The sequence below is a fragment of the Etheostoma spectabile genome, chromosome 3 (genome assembly GCF_008692095.1).
Source record: "Etheostoma spectabile isolate EspeVRDwgs_2016 chromosome 3, UIUC_Espe_1.0, whole genome shotgun sequence".
Taxonomy (NCBI): domain Eukaryota; kingdom Metazoa; phylum Chordata; class Actinopteri; order Perciformes; family Percidae; genus Etheostoma; species Etheostoma spectabile.
The window spans coordinates 25393790-25417303 of NC_045735.1; the positions used below are offsets into that span (position 1 = coordinate 25393790).

General features: G+C 38.6%; 1 long non-coding RNA gene across 1 annotated transcript; it reads right to left on the reverse strand.

The window, feature by feature from the left end:
- Positions 1-1172: 1172 nt before the first annotated feature.
- LOC116687129 (uncharacterized) lies at positions 1173-19216 on the reverse strand. The gene is made up of 3 exons (XR_004331471.1): positions 19094-19216; positions 8722-8727; positions 1173-1184 (listed from the first exon to the last, which is right to left on the reverse strand). It is a non-coding gene; the product is annotated as an uncharacterized LOC116687129 (long non-coding RNA).
- Between the last annotated feature and the right edge of the window lie 4298 nt (positions 19217-23514).

Sequence of the window (23514 nt, forward strand, 5' to 3'; positions counted from 1 at the left end):
AGAGATTTCAGAGCTTAGTATCAAGGTCCCCAGCGTTTTCAGGTTGATTATATGAAATCTGTACATATGAACTAGTTTGCATTGGCAGCCTGACAACCATATCCTGAACTTGATATGGATAGCACTGACTGTTTGTCTACTTTCGGAATTTTAGTCTTTGAAAGAAGGATCGCCAAAGTCATTGCAAGAGCCTTGTTTTGTTGTAGATCAAAGTTCGATGCCTTTTCTACTGAGTACTGGCAGGGTTTGCTTTGTGGCAAAAAAAGCTACGCTGAATCCTTATTGCTTTCTAGAGATATCGAAGAGAAGAAGGACCTTCTTCATTCTCAGTTCTTTGTCAAATTATAATGCCAAGTCTCTCTTTATAGCGTGGTCATAGGCGAGCCAGGAGATTTGTTTTCGCACACATATCGTTCAGCTTTCCTACACTCTCTTTTTCTGTTATCACAAGTAAGGACATTATCCATGATATATTTCTTACCAGAGACACCTTTGACCGTAGTGGCGAGCAATGCGCATCAATAACATTTGTAATTTTACAGTTGAACATTATCTCACACGCTCAGACAACTGAGAGCCCCACCGCCTTTGCAGTGAGGGTGCTGAGAAAAAAGCTGAATAAATGTTGAATGGTGTTTCAGGGTTGATATACTTCTAGATTATCTTTGTGTGGACACTTTTGGGCACAGAGTATAGTGCCGTAAGAAAACACAGGAATGACAGAGAGAGCAACGCTCAGTCACCAAACATTGGAAAATCTAGACCCTTAGGAGACAATCAAGTCCAGAGTGTGCCCCTTATGTGCCGATGGGCTCGTCCCATGCTGAGTCAGTCCATAGTTCTCTAAAAAACACAAGACAGTTGTTTGCGTAACAGGTTGGTCAACGATGAATGTTAAAATCACCCCGCAATGAAAACACAATCATAAGTTCATACAGATTATAGCCAGCAGTTAAGGAAGTCATCAATGAAGGTTGCAATATTGGTCGACTGTAGATATTAGAAATTTGCCTTGAGGGAAGACTTTAGCTGAAGAGCCCCATATTCAAAAGAAACAAAATTGGCATAACATATTTGGTACAGTGAATGAGTCGATTCAACAAAATGATATGACTACCAGATCCTTTCTTTATTCAACTCTATTCTCGCTCATAAAACTGAAGTTAGGGGAGCTGCACTCTTCTCTCACCCCCTTCCATTTCTCCTCTCCTCACCCCTCCTTCTTCTCTTATCCCTCTCCCCCTCCCCCATTCCTTTTGATGAGAACAGAAGACACTGCGTATTATGCTCGAACCGAGGTTTCAGTTAAAAACTAAAATACAGATGGGAGTAATAATAAAATCATATGAATTAAAAATGATTTACTGCCAAAGACCTGAACCACTTTAGTTAAAGCTAGTGTTCGTGTGTTTTCATTTATTGGGACAGGCGTAGCCTGACCGAGAATGGCATGCTAAAATTGCTAAGCTTGCAGCTTAAGGAGTTATCACCATTCTTTTTCTATTACCTATCACAACATAATTGAGCCGAACGACGAATTGTAACTCCAAGGGCCCGCGGTCGTTGGAAAGAGTCATTAGTATCACTAGTCCTGCAAGCCAAGGAACCGGCACATCTCAAGTTAGTGCTTGCTGATTGAGCACACAAGCGCCGTATCAGTCTGGAGGGGAAGGAGTTTGCTGACCTCAGGCCAGAGGACTGCCTGGCATTTTACTTTGCCCGGGGTTGAGCTCATATGGGGAGGAAGGGGCATGTTATAATTGATGGGGGAAATAAGCGAAAGCGGTGTGGAGACATCAGTAGAGACAGCGATGAATCCATAGGTTCGGGGGGGGGATTGAGTAAACGCGTTTGAGCGGTGCTGAATGGCCGAATCCCATGCGCGTCAGGGGTTTCGGTGAAAGGGGGTTTGAGAACGACAAGGGCCTGCTGGACGGGTGCAGAGCGGAGAGTGGAGCCGTTTGTGTCTCTGCCTCTCGTGGTATCCATGGTAATCCTTTCGCACAGGCGGGGGTCTGTGCGCGATCCTCCTGCACCCCCCCCCCCTCTGCCCGCCACTTTGTTGTGTCTTCCTTTTGTTGTGATTGGTCTTGTCTCGTGTACTGAAGAGGAGAAGATGTGTAGCGCAGAAGTAACGTAGATAGAGCGTGAACAGCTTTACTCCGGCTTGTTAAGGAAAAGTCCATCTGCATTAAACAGATGTTGCGCTCCAGAAAATGTTAAATGTCAATGAACTAGAGAGATATGGAATGCAGGACCATTCGTTGAAAGACCATTTGTTGTGCGAGCAGCCGGTGAATCTCTCAGCTCCTCTTCTGGACTGAGCGCTATAAGGACCACTGATAAACACATTTGCGTTAGGGAGCTGATGCTGTCAGCCGTTCCTAAAGTCGCTTTCCTGCCGAATCAGACTGTTGACTTCTACACATCATGGACACAATCTGATGTCTTAACAATGGGCGTGTTCTGACACAATATCTGGGATTTGTTGGCAAATAGACATCAACAGATATGACTAGGTCATGCCGTTTTTTGTCAATACTATACTGTTTTTAATGACTTTGCTAATATACTATGAGTTTTATAATTTTTTCAAGATACAATAAGTATTATATTTTCAACACACTAAAAAATTTACTTTCGTGATTTTTTTCAACATATATACTATGACCTTTAGGATTTTTTAGAAACTTACTATACTATGAATTTTATTCCCTCAGCCTTTTTTGACCTACTATACTGTTATAATGACTTGCTGACATACCTATACAATGTTTTTTTATTTTTCACCCTCACCCACAAGTTCGTATTACTTTTTTTCGAATATACTATACATAAATTACTCTACCTTTTATAGTAATTTTTTTGACATACTAAACTATTGACATTTCAAGCACACTATACGATGATTTTTAAACTTTTAAACACACAAACTATGACCTTTTTTCATGATTTTTTTCAACATGCTAGGATGTTTTCTATTACTTTTGGTTGATTCTGTACGATGACTTGTTTTATGATTGTATTCAACATACAGTATTTATATTGCGTTTTTATGACTCTTCGACATAATATATTTTACTGTATTTTCTTTTTTTTCTTTTTTTGACATACACGACTTCTTACATAACTTAAAGCATTCTGTGTCAAACAGACTTCTTAATGTACTAACATGTAATTTGCCCTATGTCTGCAGAGCAGAACAATTACTCGTCTGCATGTTAACACTAAAGGTAAGACAAAGCGACAAACGTTATAATTTCCCCCCCGCCCCCTAGAAAAAATGTCATTCTGCAAGACTGGAGAAAAATAATATTTGTTTAAAAGAACCACTCCAAGTAAATTTCATGTATTATCTCATGTAATCTCAGAAACATAATTCTCCATAAATACTTTAAAGTGTATGCTTAGCCTCTATAGACAAATATTCACCTTTCTTAACATTCATCTGATGCATTCAACGGCACTACAGGTTAATCGAACACTTTTATTAACTGGAAGAATACCAAATGAAATGATTTCGATTATCTATAATTAGGCACAATATACATAAGGTGCTTTAGCGAATTATAGGAAATAATAAGAAATTGTCGCCTTAATCGCACCCAGAATAGCTGATATTTGAAACATATTCATGTGTTAAACATTAGCCAGCTAACTTTTAGCAGGAAGTACTGTAGCTCAACGTCTAAACTAGAACAATTAAAGCCTATGTCTTTAACAGTAAACTTATTTGGATATCAGTTTCGAAAACTACAAACAATGATTTGTTGGTAAATTGGTTTGAATGTATAATGACATTATTTACATTTCAAACTCAGGCAACTTAAAAAACAAAAACAAACAAAAAAAAAAAAAACCTTAAAAACAACCAAAAAAAACACAAATTTTGTCCAAAAAAAACAATTAAAAATAATACGTCCCCAAAAATTAAAAACTAAACCAAAAACTTCGGATTTTACAGAATTCCAACATCCAAAACCGATTTAACAGTGCCTTGGGTAGCTCTGTAAAAACAGCAGAACAAAACAGACAACAAGGGGTAGGAGGGTACTATGGATGATACTTGCCCCAACTTACTGGCACCGCTGCATCTGATTGTTGATTGTCTACAAACTTTAGTTTGCATACGTGAAATCACAGGCATTCCCCCTCCTCAGTAGTAATGCCTGCCTGTATCATCATGCATTCTGATGGGGGATTCTGTGCTCTCTGGGATATCAACAGATAATTGTCAAGTCAGTCAAAAACATTAATTACTTAATGCTAAAAATTCATTCATTTAACAGAAAAGTATCTTGTCTCTTATGAGGAGAGCAAATTCATGCCGTGAACAGATTTGACATGGACCAAAAATCTGCATTCTTACCCTCATCCTCACTCCATACAAAAGAACTTAAAAATACAGTCATTGTAAACAAACCACTGCTTTCAACATTGGCAGAAGAAACTCATCTGAATGAATAATAACAACAAGTGAAAATCCGTGCACTAAACATAAAGAAAAACAATTACAGAGTTTTGATTGAATTTCAAGGCATCTTTTTAACTGGTGTTGGCCATTGCTTCAACTCAAACACGACACAGAAAACTCACTAGGCCTGTGAATGAAAGAAACATGAAGTAAAGAGTACCAAACAATACAGGTAACCTTCTAGTCAAATGCATGATCGAATTCTCCAGGTTTGTAAATTTCTGTAAAGTGACTATATGTAACTGATTAAATGTTAAGAAACTGTGCCAAAAAAAAAACCAAAAATTTCATCTAATAACATAAAGACTTTGTACAGCAAAATCTCCAGTATTTTTATGTAGTTTTAGTAAGCTTTACTCGTTAAATTTTTGGGCGCAAACTCAAAAGCCCCCCCCAAACACCACTCAAAAAATGCAGTTACGGCAGTGTATAGAACATGTTGATGGGTCACAGATTTCACTACTAACACCAAAAACGCCTGTTGTTAGCTAAGTATCGAGCCGGTTAAAAGGTGACAAGGAGGATTTCTTAATATAGACCAAATTGCTATTCTGTTTGATTTTAGAAGTTATCTTTTGTTATGGCTGATAGCGGGGCCCGGAACATTACAGAAAAAACTGAAAATTAAACAAAGTAACTAAAAGCTAAAACGAGTGAAAATGACAGACAACAGGCGGACATCCGATTCAATCACGCGTCGCCTTTTAACAGATTTAAGACAATTACAAGCATTGTAAATATTCAAATAGTCCTGAATTTGCTCCTTAGGTAGATATAGTCTAGTCATTCCTAAAAACTTTACAATTCGACCAATGTGGTTGCTACGTCAGCATAGCCACATTACCTACATCCCCCCCTTCCATCTTCAGTTTTATCATTTTCCTTAAGTGTTTGTGTTACCTAACTATTGTCTTTCCGTGTCCCCTGTTTTTTTTTTTCCCTATACGTGTGTGTTGTGGATGTTTCATGAAATGAATCTATATTAATCTAAGTATTATTACTTTATGTGCTACAACAAACTCATAAATGTACTTTGACCCGTGACACAGTGACAGTGATAACATTACCATTTTTTTTTTTTTTTTTTTTTTTTTTTTACTTTTTTTTTTTTTTTTTTTTTTAATTTTTAAATTATTTTTTTTTTAATTTTTTTTTTTTTTTTCTTTTTTTATATGTGACTCGTTAGTTACCGTTTGTTTTTTTTTTTTTTTTTTTTTTTTTATCTTTTTTTCTTCTTTTTATTTTTTTTTTTTTCTTTTTATCCCGCCCTAGAATTACACAAATGAAGTTACAAATAGCCCCTTTAATATATACAACTGGGGAGTGATAAAGACGAGAATGTTTTGACTGTGCAGAAGGAAAAGTACGGTGAATGACAAAACATTTGTTTTCAGAAGACTAAAAGGGAAAAAATTTGGTGAGGCATGTAACGTGCGGTAGGGAGAGGCATCGTTGCATCCCAAAGACTTCAGTTTGTACAGACTTAACAGGAGAAAGACAAAATAAATATTTTTATATTTACCAAAATAAAAACAAACATACTACCTAAGCCTTTCTGTTATCCATAAAGAGACCACCCAACCAAAATAAAACACTATATGGTCAGTATTTTTTGCGCATTTTTGTAAAAGGAGTTATTTTGAAATAAAGACAATATACATAGATTATAATATGTACACTTGATAAACGAGCTGCTTTCAGGCTGCCCTTCAGGATTACTTTGCTGAGGTGATGCGATAGTCGGATATAAAAACAGTCCCTCCTCAATGTTGTGATCCAATTATAGTTCTAAGCGACAATCAGCAGATAACAGGTTGTGTATGCCGGAACTCTAGGCGAGGATTAGTCCTTGGTCCAATAGGTGGGAGATTTATTGCTGTTTGTCATGGGGGCCTCAAATCATTTCCTCATTAAGGCTCATTCTAACTAATGTGCTGGATGTGAAGCCGAAAGTAAGCAAAAGCATACAGGATCTGCGAATAATTTGAGCCTAGTAATGCATCATGATAACTGATGGACGGTGAGCTTTTCACATGACATACTAAAGGCATCGGCCAGTCGAGCCATCAGGGGAAGAACAGGAGCAGCTTGTTGCCGTGTCCTGACAGTAGCCACTTCACTCTGTACACACCCACACCCTCCCCAAGCGTACTACGGCCTCTTCATCCCGAGTGCAACATAGATAATAAACCCAAAGAAAGAGGCGAGAGACGTGGAGTAAGGGTGTGAAATATATTAATGGCCATAATCAGATCAGCAGAAAAACAACATCACCGTACTCTATAACCGTTAGTTAAACAGTCCTAGTATCTACCATGCGTTTTGGGAAGTTGCTTTTCTCAATGACCCAAGGAGCACACAGCTGTCCTATGTGTGTCGCTTTTCATCTCCACCACAATGTTATCTTGCCTAGCAGACGTCTCTTGGTGCCTGCAAGACCAAAAATTCCTTAAACGTTAGATCAAATACATATTGCAATGACTATCTTCTATCCAGCCCCAAACGAGATGATTCAGAGTTTTTTTGATTGACCTTTTGGCACCATATTTGTGGAAGTGGCAAACAAGCCGCTAAACACACCTGACTGTATCACCCTCTCTTTATACCGGTATAAAGCGGTTGAGTTTGGCATCTATCTGACAAATGCAAAGTCTGATGTGTACTCTTCATTCAGTTACATGTCTGGTCTCTACAACTTATACCGAAAAAAGGTTTTTAGCTGCTAAATGCCCCTTCATCTAGCAAAATTTTTTTTTCTTGATCAGTAGTGGCTATGTGTCTGTTGACCAACTGATTGTGGCAGCAACGTTCGTGTACAGTGTGCTTTTAAGCTTTTAAACATGCAGTAATGATGCTACAAAGCTCTATATAGCTTGCTTACAAGGACATTATTATGGAATTAACGTCAATATTAACTAGATATCAATTAAGGCCTATTTGTTTTTTTTTTTTGACAAGAAAGCGGAAAGAAAACAAAAATGTTTTTCTGATGGAACTGAATGCCCCTACCCCTTTTGCCGATCTGATGATTCACATTTAATTTTGCTTTCCACCTCCCACGAAATTGCCTAAATATTTTTTTCTTTAATGTATTTAGTGTACGACTGACATGGTACCAAGTTCAAGAAAGTGACATCTGCATGTATGTCTTCCTCTACTTCTGTTGATCATCGTACCCTGACAGCTCGCTTTGGGGCACAGAATAAGGCCATGAAACAAGGCTGGCATGGCCGGATGATCAAAACAGGAAGTAGAGGAAGCATACATGCAGATGTCACTTTCGAACTTGGTACAATGTCGCGTACTAAATACATTAAAAAAAAAAAATTATTTAGCGATTTCTTTGATTGAGTGGAAAGCAAAATTAAATGTCTATCACAGATCTGGCAAAAGTTTGTACAGTCAGTTCAATCAGAAAACATTTTTGTTTTCTTTCCTGCTTTCTTTCAAAACAAATAGGCCTTAATTGATATCAAGTTAATATTGAAGTTAATTCTAATAATGTCCTTGTAGAGCAAGCTATATAGAGCTTGTATCTCATCATTAACTCAGTGTTTAAAAGCTGTAAAAGCACACTGTACACTATCTGCTGCACCAAACAGAAGACAACACCGTAAGCCACTAACTGATGAACTATGAAGCATTTAGCAGCTAAAAAGCCTTATTTTTCTTTAGAGAGTTGGTAGAGACCAGACATGTAACTGAATGAAGAGTACAATCGACTTGCATTTGTCAGATAGACCCAAACTCAAATCCTTTACCGTATAAACTAGAGAGGTGATACATGTCAGTGTGTGTTTACGGCTTGTTTCCACTTCCACAAATTGCCAAAAGGTCAATCAAAACAAACTCTGAATCATCATCGTTTGGGCTGGATAGAAGAATAGTCATTGCAATATGTATTTGCATAACTTTAAGGAATTTTTTTGGTCTTGCCGCACCAAGAGAAGTCCAGCAAAGAAAATGGGTGGAGATGAAAAGCGACAACACAGAGGAAGCTGTGCTCCTCGGGGTCAATGGAGAAAAGCAACTTCCCAACGACCAGGTAGATATCATGTTTAACTAAACGGGTTATAGAGAAGGGAGTTGTTTTTTTTCGTGATCTGATTATGCCATTAATATATTTACACACCCTTGACTCCACTCTCTCCCTCTTTCTTTGTGTTTTATTATCTATGTTGCTTCTGGAGTGAAGAGCAGTAAGTACCTGATGTACAGAAGTGAAGTGGCGACTGCAGACACGGCACACGCTGCTCCGTTCTTCCCTCTGAGGCTCAGACTGGCCGATGCCTTTAGTTATGTCATGGAAAAGCTCAGCGTCCATCAGTTATCATGATGCATGACTAAGGCTCAAATTATTCCAATCTGTAGCTTTTGCTTACTGTCTCACATCCAGAACATTATGTTAGAATGAGCCTTAATGAGAAATGATTTGAGCCCCCATGACATAACTCAGCAAATAAATCTCCCACCTATACCAAGGACAATCCTTCGCCTAGAGTTCCCATTACCACAAGCCTTGTATACTGCTGATTGTCCGTAGAACTATAATTGGAGCACAACATTGAGCAGGGACTGTTTATATACGACTACGCATCACCTCAGGCAAAGTAATCACGAAGGGCAGCTGAAACAGCTCTTTATCAAGTGTACATATTAAATCTATGTATATTTCTTTATTTAAAATAAATCATTTGAAAAAAAATGCCAAAAAAAAAATGACCAGATAGTGTTTTATTTTGTTTGGGTGCTCTTTATGGAGAACAAGAAGAGCTTAGGTAGATGTCTTGTTTTTATTTTGGATATTATTTTGTTTTCCTGTTAAGTCTGTACACTGAAGTCTTGGGGATGCAACGAATGCCTCTCCCTAAGCCAGTTACAGCCTCACCCAAAGTTTTTCCTTTTAGCTCTGAAAAACAGTTAGGTCATTCACAGTAGACTTTTCCTTCTCTACAGCTAAAATTCCGTCTTACACTCCCAGTTTGATATATTAAAGTGGCTATTTGTAACTTCAGTTTGTGTTATTCTAGCGGGTAAAACGGTAAACTAAATGAGTGGTAATGTTATCACTGTCACTGTGTCACGGGTCAAAGCATTTAGAGTTTGTTGTAGACATAAAGTATATAGTATAATATAGCTTCATGACACAGGGAGGAAGGAAAGAAAATAGTAGGAAACACAAACACTTAATGAAAATGAATAAAAATGAAGGATGGAAGGGGGGATGTAAGTTAATGTAGGCTACTGAAGTTACAACCACATTGCGAATTGTAAAGTTTTATGAATGAAATAGACATATTACATACCTAAGAGCAAATTCAGGACGTATTTGAATCATTTACAATCCTGTAATTGTCTAATCGTTAAAAGGCCGACGTGATTGAATCGGATGTCCGCCTGTTGTCTGTCATTTTCCCGTTTTAGCTTTTAGTCTTTGTTTAATTTCTGTTTTCTGTAATGGTCCGGCCCCAGTACAGCCATAACTACAACAGATAACTTCTAAAATAAAACGAAAATACAATTTGGTCTATATTAAGAAATCTCCTGCTACCTTTTACCTGGCTCAACTTACTACACAAGGCTTTTTGGGTGTATAGTGAAATCTGTGACCCATCACAATGTGTTATACCTGCCGTAAATCATTTGTGACTTCGCCAAAAAATTAACGGAGTAAGGCATTAATAAAAACTACATAAAAATACTTTCTCGTTTGCTGTTACAAAGCTTATTGTTATTAGATGAAAAATTGCACAGTTTCAGAAACATTTAACAGTTACATATAGTCACTTTAAAGAAGATTTACAAAACTGGAGAATAATCTGATCAGCATTTGACATAGAAGGGTTAACTGTTTGTTGTACTCTTACTTCATGGGTCTTCTTCATTCACAGCCTAGGAGAGTTTCTGTGCGTGTTTGAGTTGAAGCAATGCCAACAGCCAAGTAAAAAGATGCCTTAGAAATTCAATCAAAACCTGTAATTGTTTTATAATGTTTAGTGCACTGATTCATTGTGTTATTATTCATGCAGATGAGTTTCTCCAAGTGAAACAGTGGTTTGTTTTACAATGACTGTATTTTTGTTCTTTTGTATGGAGGAAGGATGAGGGTTAGAACAGATTTTTGGTCCATGTCAAATATGGTTCACGGCATGAAGTTGCTCTCCTCATAAGGAAAAGATACTTATGTTAAATGAATGAATTTATTAAATTAAGTAATTAATGTTTTGATGAACTTGAAATTATCTGTGGATCCCAGAGAGACACAGAATCCCCTCAGAATGCATGATGACTAACAGCATGACTACTGAGGAGGGGGGAATGACTGTGACTTCACGTATGCAAACTAAGTTTGTAGACAATCAACAATCAAGATGCACTGTGCTCAGTAATGTGCAAGTACATCCATACTTACCCTTCCTACTCCTGTTGTCTGTTTTGTTCTGCTGTTTTAAGACTACCACTGTTAAATGGTTTTGGATGTTTGAATTCTGTAAAATGCCTTTTAAGGCCTTGAAGTTTGAAATGTAAAATGAATGTCATAATGACATTCAAACCATTTACCAACAAATTCATTGTTGTAGTTTTGGAAACTTATACACAATAAAGTTTGACTGTTAAAAGAACATAAGAGCTTTAAATTGTTCTAGTTTAGACGTTGAGCTACAAACTTCATAGTAAGTTAGGCTGCTAGTTTAACAACAATGAAGATGTTTGAATATCAGTATTCTGTGGTGCAGAATTACAGGCACAATTCTTATAATTTCCATAATTCGCTAGAATGCACCGGTATGTATTTGGTACTAATTATAGGATAATCGAAATCATTTTCAGTTGGTATTCTTCCAGTTAATAAAGTGTTCATTAACCTGTAGTGACGGTTGAGACAGCAGATGAAATGTGAAGAAAGTGTGAAATTTGTCTAGAGGCAAGCATACAATTTAAGTATATGGAGAATTATGTTTATGATTTACATGAGTAATACATGAATATTTACGTGGAAGTGGTTCTTTCAAACAAATATTTATTTTTCTGCCAGTATGGCAGAATGACAGTTTTTTTCTAGGATTTACGTGTAGCTTTGCTTACTCTGTTATTGTTAACATGCAGACAAATAAATTGTTCTGCTCCTGCAGACATATGGCAAATTACATGTTATACATTAAGAAGTCTGTTTGAACACAGAAGGCTTTAAGTATGTAAAAGTCGTAGTATGTCAAAAAAAGAAAAAATAAAAATATATTATGTCGAAAGAAGTCATAAAAACGCATAATAAATACTGTATGTGAATAAAATCATAAAACAGTCATAGTACAGAATGTCAACAAAAGTAATAGAAAACAACATAGCATGTTGAAAAAAGTCATGAAAAAGTCATAGTTTAGTGTGTTTAAAAAGTTTTAAAAATCATAGTATAGTGTGTTGAAATGTCAAGTTAGGATGTCAAAAAAAGTAATATAAAAGGTAGAGTATATTAGTATAGTATTTCGAAAAAAGTAATACTACAGTATGTTGAAAAAAAATAAAAAAACATTGTATAGTTGTCAAGCAAAGTCATTAATAAACAGTATAGTAGGTCAAAAAAGGCATGATAAAGTATAGTATAGTAAGTTGAAAAAATCATAAAGGTCATAGTATAGTATGTTGAAAAAAAATCACGAAAAGTAATTTTTAGTGTGTGAAAAAAATAATACTATGGTATGTTGAAAAAAATTATAAAATTCATAGTATAGTACAAAGTCATTAAAAACAGTATAGTATGTAAAAAAAGGCATGACAATAGTCCTAGTATGTTGAATGTCTGATTTGACCCAAAAAATCCCAGATATTGTGGCAGAACACCCAATTGTGAAGAACATCATATCGGGTCACATGATGTTGTAAAGCAACAGTCTGAATTGCAGAAACTGGACTTTAGGGAACTGCGGACACAATCAGCTCCTAAACGCAAATGTGTTTATCAGGGGCTATACCGCCAGTCAGAAGAGGAGCTGAGAGATTCAGCGGCTGCTGGCACTAAACAAATGGCTTTCAATGAATGTACGTCCATTCTCTCTAGTTCATTGACAATTTTAAATTTTCTGGAGCGCAAACATCTTTTTAAGCAGATGGACTTTTCCTTAACAGCCAGGAGTAAAGCTGTTCACCTCTAATCTACTTTACTTTCTGCGCTACACTCTGCTCCGTCTGCAAGGACACGAGACAAGACAAATCAAAACAAAAGGAAGACACAACAAAGTGCGGCAGTGATCCAGCACAGCCCACCTGTGCAAAGATTTGACCATGGGAGACCACAGAGCAGAGACAAAAACCTACTCCCCTCTTCACCGTCCAGCACCCCTCAAACCCCTTCACCAAACCCACCCAATGAGGATTCACCCATTCCGCACCCCTCAAACGCCTTTACCAACCCCGAACCCTATGAGGAGATCATCGCTCTCTACTGATGTCTCCACACACCCTTTCCTTATTCCCCCATCAATATACACCCCTTCCTACCCCAATGGCTCAACCCGGGCAAAAGTAAAATGCCAGGCACCTCTGCCTGGAGGTCAGCAAACTCCTTCCCCCCAGACTGATAAGGACGCTTGTGTGCAAAATCCAGCAAGCACTAACTGATATGTGCCGGCCTTGGCTGCAGGACTAGTGATACTAATGACTCTTTCCAAGACAAGCCGGGGCCTGTGGATTCAATTCTTCCTCAATTTTGTTGTGATAGGTGAAAAAGAATGGTGAATAAACACTTAACTGCAAACTTAGCAAATTAGCATCCATTCCTCGTCAGCTACAGCCTGTCCCAAAAAATGAAAACACCCTACACTAGCTTTACTAAACGTCGGTCTTTGGCAGGGAAAATCATTTTAATCAATGATTTTATATTAAGCACAATCTAGATTTTATGTTTTAACTGAAACCTGGTTAGACCATAATAACAGCGCTGCTGTCTCATCGAGTCAGCTCCCCTAACTTCAGTTTTATGAGCGAGAATAGAGTGAATAAGAAGGAGCTGGAGTCACATTTTGTTTAATGACTCATTTCACTGTACACAAATATGTTATGCAAATTTTGTTTCTTTGAATATGTGGCTCTTCAGCTAAAGTCTTCCCCTCAAGCAATATTTCTAATATCTACAGGCGACCAAATATGTGCAACCTTCATTGATGACTTCACTGAATGCTGTCTATAATCTGTATTAACTTTGATTGTGTAATCATTGCGGGTGATTTTAACATTCATGTTGACAACACTGTGACCAAACAACGTGTGGTGTTTTGAGAACTATGGACTGACTCAGCATGTGACAGAGCCCACGCACAATAAGGGGCACACTCTGGACTGATTGTCTCCAAGGGTCTGAATATTTCCAAGGTGTTGTGACTGACGTTGCTCTCTCTGATCATTCCTGTGTTTTCTTTAACGGCACTATCTCTGTGCCCAAAAGTGTCCAAAACAAAGTAATCAGAGATATCACTGAAACACCAGTGAAACATTTATTCAGCTTTTCTTCTCACACCCGCACTCTCTGGGCTCTCAGTTACTGAGCTTGTAGATAATTTCAACTGTAAAATACAAATGTTATTGATGCCATTGCTCCACGGTCAAAGTTGTCTCTGGTAAGAAAAGTCTCCATGGAGATGTCCTACTGGTGAGAACAGAAAAAGGAGTGTAGGAAAGCTGAACGAAGGTGGGGAAAACAATCTCTGGTCCATTATACACCTATAAAGAGAGACTTTGCATTTATTTTGGACTGAGGATGCAGAAGGTCCTTCTTCTCTGATATTATCTCTAGAAACATAATAATTCACGTACTTTGTTGCCACAAACAAACCCTCCAGTACCAGTAGCATCTGAAATTTTATACCAAGGCCTGCAATGATTGCATCCTTCTTCAAAGACAAAATTCAGAAGATTAGACAAACAGTCAGTGCATCATATCAAGTTCAGGATAGTGTGTTGTCACAGTGCTCAAGCAAAACTAGTTCCAATATGACAGAATTTCATATAATCAACCATGAAAACGGAGGACATATACAACATCTGAAAACCTCCTCCTGTTGCCTTGATATTCTACCAACGGTTGTGTTTCCACTTGTTTGGCTTCTGATCTTCTACAGTTGTGAACTTGTCTTCTTCTTTCAGGTATCTTTCCACAGGCCTGAAAACTGCAGTAATCAAGCCCCTCTTAAAAAAGAACAATCTAGACACATCACTATGGCAACTATAGGCCAATATCAAACCTTCCATTTTTAAGTAAAATCATTGAAAAAGCGTTTTTTCTACAACTCAGCCATTTCCTGTCACTAAACAACAGTTTGATATCTTTCAGTGGGTTTCCGACCACAACACAGCACTGAGACGGCTCTTGTCAAAGTTTTAATGACATCCACCTTAGAATGATAGTGGCAAAATTTCAATCTAGTATACTTGATCCAGGCTGCATTTGACACAGTCGACCACAACATATTACAAACCGATTGGAAAACTGGGTAGGACTTTCTGGCTCAGTAATAACTGGTTTGAATCCTACTACAGAATAGGGATTATTTGTGCGAATAGGTAATTATACATCTGAGACGTATAAATATGACATGCGGAGTTTCCCAAGGCCTACTATCTGGGGCCCCTTTCTGTTTAACCTCTACATGCCTCCACTGGCCCAGATTATGGAGAAAAACAAAATAAGTTACCATAGTTATGCGGACGACACAAATTTACATAACCTTATCGCCAGGGGACTATAGTCCAATACAAAAAGACTAAGTGCATCGAACAAATTAACGGCTGGATGTACCAGAACTTTCTGAAATTAAATGAAGGAAAAACTGAGGTGGTTGTTTTTGGAGCAAAAGAGGAACGATTAAAAGTCTGCGCTCAGCTTCAAACAACGAAAAAAGCCAGAAATCTTGGTGTAGTCATGGACTCAGACCTGAATTTTAACAGCCACAATAAGACAATTACAAAGTCAGCCTACTATCACCTAAAAATATTCAAGGGTTAAAGGACTTATGTGTCAACAGGATTTGGAAAAACTGGTCCATGTGTTCATCTTCAGTAGACTGAATACGTGACGGTGTCTTTACAGGGCTCCCTAAAAAATCAATCAGACAGCTGCAGCTGTATCAGACGCTGTGCTCGAGTCCTTACTAAGACCAAGAGATGGATCACATCACTCCAGTTCTGAAGTCTTACACTGGCTTTCTGTACCTCAAAGAATTTATTTCAAAGTACTTTTGCTAGTTTATAAATCACTTAACGGCTTAGGTCCAAAATACATTTCTGATCTGCTACTACACTATGAACCACCAGACCTCTCAGGTCATCTGGGACAGGTCTACTTTCTGTCCCAGAGTCAGAACTAAAACAGGGTGAAGCAGCTTTCAGTTTCTATGCTCCTCATATCGGAACAAACTCCAGAAACCTGTAGATTGCTGCTACTCTCAGTTCTTTTAAATCAAGGCTGAAGACCTTTCTTTTTGATGCAGCCTTTCTTTAAATTAATGCTCATTTCTTTAAATTCTTATGCTGGACTGTAACTTTTATTCTTGTGTTTTGTGTCCTAATGTTTCTATTGGTTTTAAACTCTCTATTCATGTTTTATTGGTTTTTAATGCTTATGATTTTAACTGTTTGTACTTTCTGTTTTATCTGTTTAAATGATTTTGTGTAAAGCACTTTGAATTGCCCTGTTGCTGAAATGTGCTCTACAAATAAAAGCTGCCCCTTTTTTTTTTTACATAATTATATAATGTTCTTAAATTGTTAAATATAATTGTTTCTAAGGAGATTGACTTGTTAAGCCCCTTGAGGTTTTTTTTGGCAATTGTCCATCAAATCTTTTTGTGAAACATATAACCCGTTTTAATGTTTTTTGTCATAAAAATGTAAAAAAAATCCATTATAGTGCCGTTCTCAAATTGCAGCTCAGAATCATTTTGTGCAGTCCCTGAACGTGACATCAAATGTATGCATTATCTTTGCATGCATGTTATTTTAATTATTTCAACCCTCAGCCAATTTCAATCTTTTCATTGATAGCTTGCATTTAATAAACTACTATATACAATGATTCATTTTAAATATATTTTGTTTCATGTGTGCACCTTTCTATGCAGCCTTAATCATATGGAAAATTGGATTCAAGTCATCAAAACGTTTAGAACCCTGTTGTAGGTATCTGTCAGGACTAATAAATCAAGTCTGTATTAAAATCATTAAAAAGTCATAGTATGTATATCATAAAAAGATTGAGTCATCACAAATGGCTTGTGCATCCTGAGTAAATTCTTCAATTTTTACTGTACCTAAATCACTTTTGAAATCTTTGCCTGCATTTTAAATTTTTTCAGATTCATGGTATTTACAATATGCATGTGGAGAAAAGAGACACGTGACGGTTTTTCTTATCATTTTTAACAGCATGTGCATACTTCCAAAGTGTGAGCTTTGAAAACCATCATAAAGTTAATGAATGCCTTTTACTGATGAGAAGCAAACAGCTACATGGAACAACGGCCCTCCTTTGCAGAACATTAAAGTAACCCCACACAGAGACCGAGGGGAGAGGGGCTGGTAAACACGCATCAAGCATCACGAGGCGAGTACTGATTTGGGATCGGTTTATCTTTCAGGTTAGGAAGAAACAAAAGGAGACCTTTGGACTCAAAGATCAGGCCTGATGTGGCTGACAAGAGCAGACTGGACCGTAATACAAGCAACACTGCACATCTTCTGGCTTTCTGATACACGTACTACAGATCAATTCCAACAAACTGTTTCAAAACAAGGCCCTCTTAAACATGGTGAGGAACTCTAAACATATGGCACTGCTCCAGAATTATTACATAAGTAAACAAAACCTTTGGAACAAAATACTGTACTGGACAAAATGAAAAAAAACCAGTAATTTCTTTCATATCACTTAATGTACTTTATACAATTATCTTTTCTTTAGAGTGACAGTATCAAAGCACAAATTGGTATACTGTGCAAAACAAAATAAAAAGGTAAATAACACGACAATGACGTGTTGTCATTGAAGCATCAGCTAAACATTGGTACAGTATTGAGGATTGGGACCTCCCGTCCAATACCCATCATAACAAGTTTCTCAAGGCAACTAGGAACAGAAAAAAAAAAAAAGAAAAAAAAAAGAGACCTACAGGATGGCAAGACAGCGCAGAGATAGCTTCCAGTCAACAGACAGCATTACCCAGAATAAGCAAGGGCTGATTAGCTATTGACATGATTGACACCCTCCCCCAACAAAAAACAAACCATCTTCTTCATATGCTGGCAGAGGTTCAAGTCAATGTACCTAAAAGCTCTTTGCATTTATTTATCTTGTTCATTCATAGACGGGAAATAAGCTGCGTGTTTTAGTCTTGCCAACTTGGGAAATATGAAAAATGTGCAAGTTATACGTGACCAAAAAAGGAAAGGGCTACGTTGTTGACTCATTAAGCGGATACTTTTGGCTACATGTCACCTGGATGAAAGAGAGGCAGGTGAGCTGCTGTCCATGCCAATGAGTCTCCTCGGGTTTTTGACCGCTCGGGTGACCACCACTGTGTTAGATAAACATTATTCCTGAGTTAGTTCTTACAGTTGGCCCAAATACTGATTTTAATGTAGACTTGGGGGTGGGCCAGCAAACCCATGAGCCTACTTTTCAAATGCCTCAGCAATCATCTCCTTTCAGTGGTGGTGAACTGCCGCAGAGAAAGGAAGTTGATGTGAAAGAAAGGAATCAAAATGGCTGGTTTCCATAGCATAGCATTTTGTTTGCTTTATTACAGTCTAGAAATTATTTTAAAATGAAACATTTTAAAACACGCACGAGTCAACAGCTTGAGAGGTCTGCAGGCTCACAAGTCACTTGTACTTTCAAGTATGCACATTACGGACCAGAGAAATACGGATGATACTGTCACTTTAAGAACCCGGATGATGGTTAAACACAATATTCACAAATGTACATTTAAGGCTTAATTATTTAGCCACACAATGTAGCAGCAGTGAAGCACTTCTGATGAATTATAATAACAATATTCATGATCATATTACATAATATATTACAAAGTAAATCAATGACATTGCTTTGTTTGTCACACCTGGACAAGGCTGGAGACAGAAAATTTAACCAGCCAGCCATGAAGTAAACCAAGAGGAACAAAAACGTTAAGCACCACGGATCACACAACACTAGCCTGTCTGGTACTGCAGGGCGTCAACATTAGTACGTCCTTAATAATCTCACTGCCAGGCCTACAGCTACACTAGGCCCTGCCATATGAGTTAGAGCAGTAGTACATTTAGACACACACATGTCTGAGTATACACTGTAATTCCACATTCATGTTGTACAGGAACAGGGAGGTCATTTAAGAGCAAAGAGCAAGTCTGGCCGACACGCACACACATGCATGCTCACATACACAAACTCACAATATAAACACACACTGTCAGACAGCCAGAACCGAACCATTGTCATGCTACTTTGAAAAATACAACACGACAAAAAAAGCAGTTTTCTAAAAACAGAAGAAGTACCAAGAACAACGTGTAATCAAAGGCCATAACAGATTGAATTTATAGGGAAAAGCTCGGCTGCGTGTCTTCAACCTGCTGCTGACTGAGCACAGCCTGGTGAGGAAGACACAGACTCTTCCTCACATGTGTATTTCTCCCCACATTCACATCCCTCAGTCTGAGAGAAAGGGCCAAACCCCTTTAATTTGAGCCCCACATCACTTGTATCAACAGCAACCCTCAGTGAAGTCATTTTACATACTTATTATGCAAGTACTGTATTATTACACACATTTAATATATATTTGTTCATATATTAAATTTTATATAGACATACATTTTTAATTGTGAGGTGTTGGTTACATTTTCAGCAAGAGGCTTCAACATGAAAGATAAGAATCTGTCTTTCCAGGATTCTTCGAAAGTCTCGCGCCATGTGGCGTCCCGTCATTGTTTCAGACACGCTAGTCACTCCTGCGGAGATGTCCGTGAAACGAAAAGGCCTGCTGTAGCAGTTTAAAGAAGGCCAGACACTATTAAAAGCACCTGGAGTGCAAATCGTGGATGTCCCAGAGATGCTGTGGCTCGCTGGAGTAACAGCCAGTTACAAATCCACAGGGATGTAGGGCGTCAGCCAGCACCGGAGGTAGTGCTGTAGGCAATGAGCTTTGGGCTTTGGGCTAGGCTGCGCCGACCTATACCCAACCAGGTGGGCCAAGCTAGGGGCGAGAGGACAAACAGGAGAGAGAGGCACAAGAAGTGTGCTATGTAAGAATATGCGCGTGGAGGGAATGGAGACAAATTCGCGTAGGATATCTTGGCCATTTCAATATTGTTTTGTGCAATCAGCAGTGCTTTTGGATGTCCTGGTAAGAGTATCCCTGGCTCATGAGGTGCTCGATCTCGCTATGATTTGAGGTTGGCTTCTCCTCCAGTTGCACCACATTGGGTGGGGCGCGGGGACGGCGGGGACAGGGCTGGGTCGACGCTCCGAGCTGATCGCTCTGGGCAGGGCTTGGAGGTTCTCTGGTGCTCCACCGGCTCGAAAAGGCTAAGAACGGGGAGAGGGAATGTTACATCTTTAAAGCCAAAAAAAATCCTGATCACTTTATGAAGCGCCTGTAGCAAACAGCCCACTGTATTTGTCTGCAATAAGTTGCTGGAAGTGTCAAATCATATTGATATGGTGAACTGGTTGATCTTTCCACTGCGCAGCACAACCTTTTCTAAAGCACTCATAAAGAGTCCAATTATGATCTGAGAGCTTGTCAGCTTGTTGAGAGCCACTTAATTGGTCCTTACAGTAATGATTTATGGAACACTCAGACAGCTGGCAATCATCATACTGAGGAAGTAAATGTCAGCTCACTGTAGAGACAAGGAGAAATAAATGTTTTCTACTCCTGCCAGAGAATGTGCTAAGGCCACTAATGCGCATTAGTGGGAAGCCTCCACACAACCTTGCAGTCTGCGACATCTCAGAGGTCAATATGAGATTCTGATGATACAGACAGCAGGTATGTCCAAAATCCTGGAGCACCACTTACTGTTTTTCAGTTTTAGGTCACAGATGTAACTGAGCAGCACTCGTAATTATTGTCTTTACCTTTTGCAACAGTGATTGCATATACTGGAGCAAATTATGTTGGCAATCAATCATGGTAATCTATCAACGTCTCACATTAATTTCGAGAGCTTCTGGAAAAATCTGTAGTCTGGCCTCACATCAGGTACCAGAAAACTACTTAGTCAACTTTTCAGGTCAGAGGACTTTTATTCTACTTCAGTATGATTCATCAGCAATTTAGCTTTTTGGCAGTAAGTACATGAACAAAGAGGCTTCTGTTCTACATTTTTACATCATCAAGTCATTTATGAAACAGACACACAAGTTTGTACCACCAATAAAACAAAAATCTTTAAGTGCCACGTCTTTAGTAAAGCCCATATATCAAATGGTCAGTTCCCCCAAATTTCCTATTTACCCTAATTGTATCTAACTATTAGGTAGTTTCATTTATTAATTCTTTCTGCAAGCCAGAGGTGGTGTATCCTTTATCTGTACATGTGCATTAAGGTAAAAATTGATTGAATGCCACAGTAAAAAATCCTTCTTTGATAAGATGGCTTGTTGTTAATGACCCCATAATTTGGGGAATATTAACTAGTTATAACATAAAAAAATAATTATATTATGCATTAAAACCACTGTTGCAGTTGGTTGCTCTGGAGGAAACTACTAGAACTGTTGGGTCCTTGAATTTGGAGTGTGGTCTAGACCTACTCTATCTGAAAGTGTCTTGAGATAACTCTTGTTATGAATTGATACTATAAATAAAATTGATGAAAAATTGAATTGAATTGAATTAAAAGCAAGCTTTGGCTCAACAGTGCCGAGAATACTTACAGGCTGCGGCTCCAGCGTCCGAATCTAGGGAAAGGCGGCTGAAAGCAGCTGTGGTAGATGAGCATGATGAGGACGATGAAGAGGAGGAAGACGACCCCCCCAGTTCTGAAGGGTCCGTCGAGCGTGGGCATTGGCCGGGTTTTGGGATTTCATCGTGTTATCCTCTCTTCCCTGTCTTCGGTGCGTGGTGTCTCTGGGACCATGGTCCTGCCAGAGGGGCAACTCAGAATAGTCTGGGATGGATTGAAAACAATGTATTAGCCCTACAGTATCTGATAGAAAGAGAGTGTGTGTTCATCAGCGGTGAATTTAAAAGCAGAGATAACACAAATAAATCTGTAAATGGAGGGTTAACCAAAGGTCGCATGAAGGCCCCCTAGGAGGTTAAAACAGTGTCTCACCAACTAGGCTGTCCTTGTCCACCTGATCTAAAGATTGATGAATCAAAATACCTGAATCTCTGGCTGTGGTGACCTAGCCTGGATGTTGTACATGGCTTCATACATTTGAGGTCCATCCTGTTCAGCCAGTGTCAGCCTACAAAAAAAAAATAAAAACAATATTAAAACAACAACCATTAACAGACGCAGTACTGCAGTCACTAAAGTCATTTCATCTAGATGTGCTGATGGGGGTGGATTTATTGATTGTTTTGAATACCGTGAATTGAGTGCGGAGGCTTGTGTCTGGAGTGCTGATAGAGGCAGAGGCTGAGGCTGAGGCTGTTGAGACCTCGGGATGGTGGGTCTCCCCTACAGGTGGTGCTGTGATAGGGTGCAGGACGGGACGAGAGGAGGGGATCATTACTCCGACTCTCTCACTGTCACGTGCCTCCTCTCCCGTCACTGGGCTCTGGGCTGGAGAAGTCTGGGAACAAATAACCCAGAATATTTACACCAGAACTGTAAATATGGATTTAAGAAATATAACACTAAAAGGTAAAAGAATTTGAGCTTCCTAAAATAAATATTGATTGGCCTTTGTGATCTGCAAGTAAGCAACAATCAGTCATTCAAGATGAGATGCTCCACTCCTCTAATGTCATTATGGTGCAGTACAACATACCTCCTTGCCAGCGAATAGATGGCGTTGGCTGAGCCGAGGGCTTCACTTTGGGGTTGTCATAATCTTGACAGGCCACTGCTGCAAGATTCTGGAAAGGAAGCAGAAGCTGAAATCTCAGAAACTTTGAAGTGAAGAATTATTTCATCATGAAAATCTTGATCTAACTATAAAGGAAATATTGGCATGAAGAGAAATGCGCTTATTTGTTCTTGCTGAAAGGGAGATGTCATGTCTGTACCATAAACAATAAAGGTGGTGCCAGCAGCCAGGTAGCTAAGCTTAGTATTAAGACTGGAATGAGAGGAAACAGGAAACTTGACAATGCCCAAAAGGTAAAAAAAAAAAAAAGAAAAAGAAAAAAATGACCTACTAGTTTCTCTAAAACTCACAAATTAACACATTCCCGAGCTAAGCTAAAAGTTGTTGGCTCTGGCTTCATATTTAACATTTTAATTTACTCTAAAGAAGCCCAAAAACCCATAATTTCAAAAAAAAGAGCCAAACCCAAGTGAAAAACATGGATTTTACAAATATTAATAGGGTAACAAATACACCTTAATTGCAATTTAAAAAAGTGACAGTGGGCGGTGTGTAGAAGGTGACTAAGATAAAAACCCACCACATATACTGTACAGTATAGTGAATTATTAGAAGGTGGAAACATGTTTATCTTTTCAGTTCACTTACTTAGACAGTTACTACTAAAATGTTATATGTGTCATAATTGTAGCCAATGAATACAATCCAACAAATAGTAGATTAGTGTGTGGTTTACTGTAGTTTCTTGCCAGCTGGTGGGTCCAGACTGAGGGAGCTGTTGTCTTCTGGAGTCTGAGCGTGTGGTCCAGAACAGAGGGCAACGCCAAGGGGAGAGAGTGTCGGTTTGAGAGTTCCCTGAAACCTGCTCGAATGTCCAGTCCCAGACTGGAGACTTGAGTGGATGAGGAAGATGAGGAGGAGGAGGAGGATGACGATGAGGAAGAGGAGGTGGGGGCCTGGGAACAGGCGGAGTTCCAGTCAGAAGGGGCCCGGTTGGTGGGTG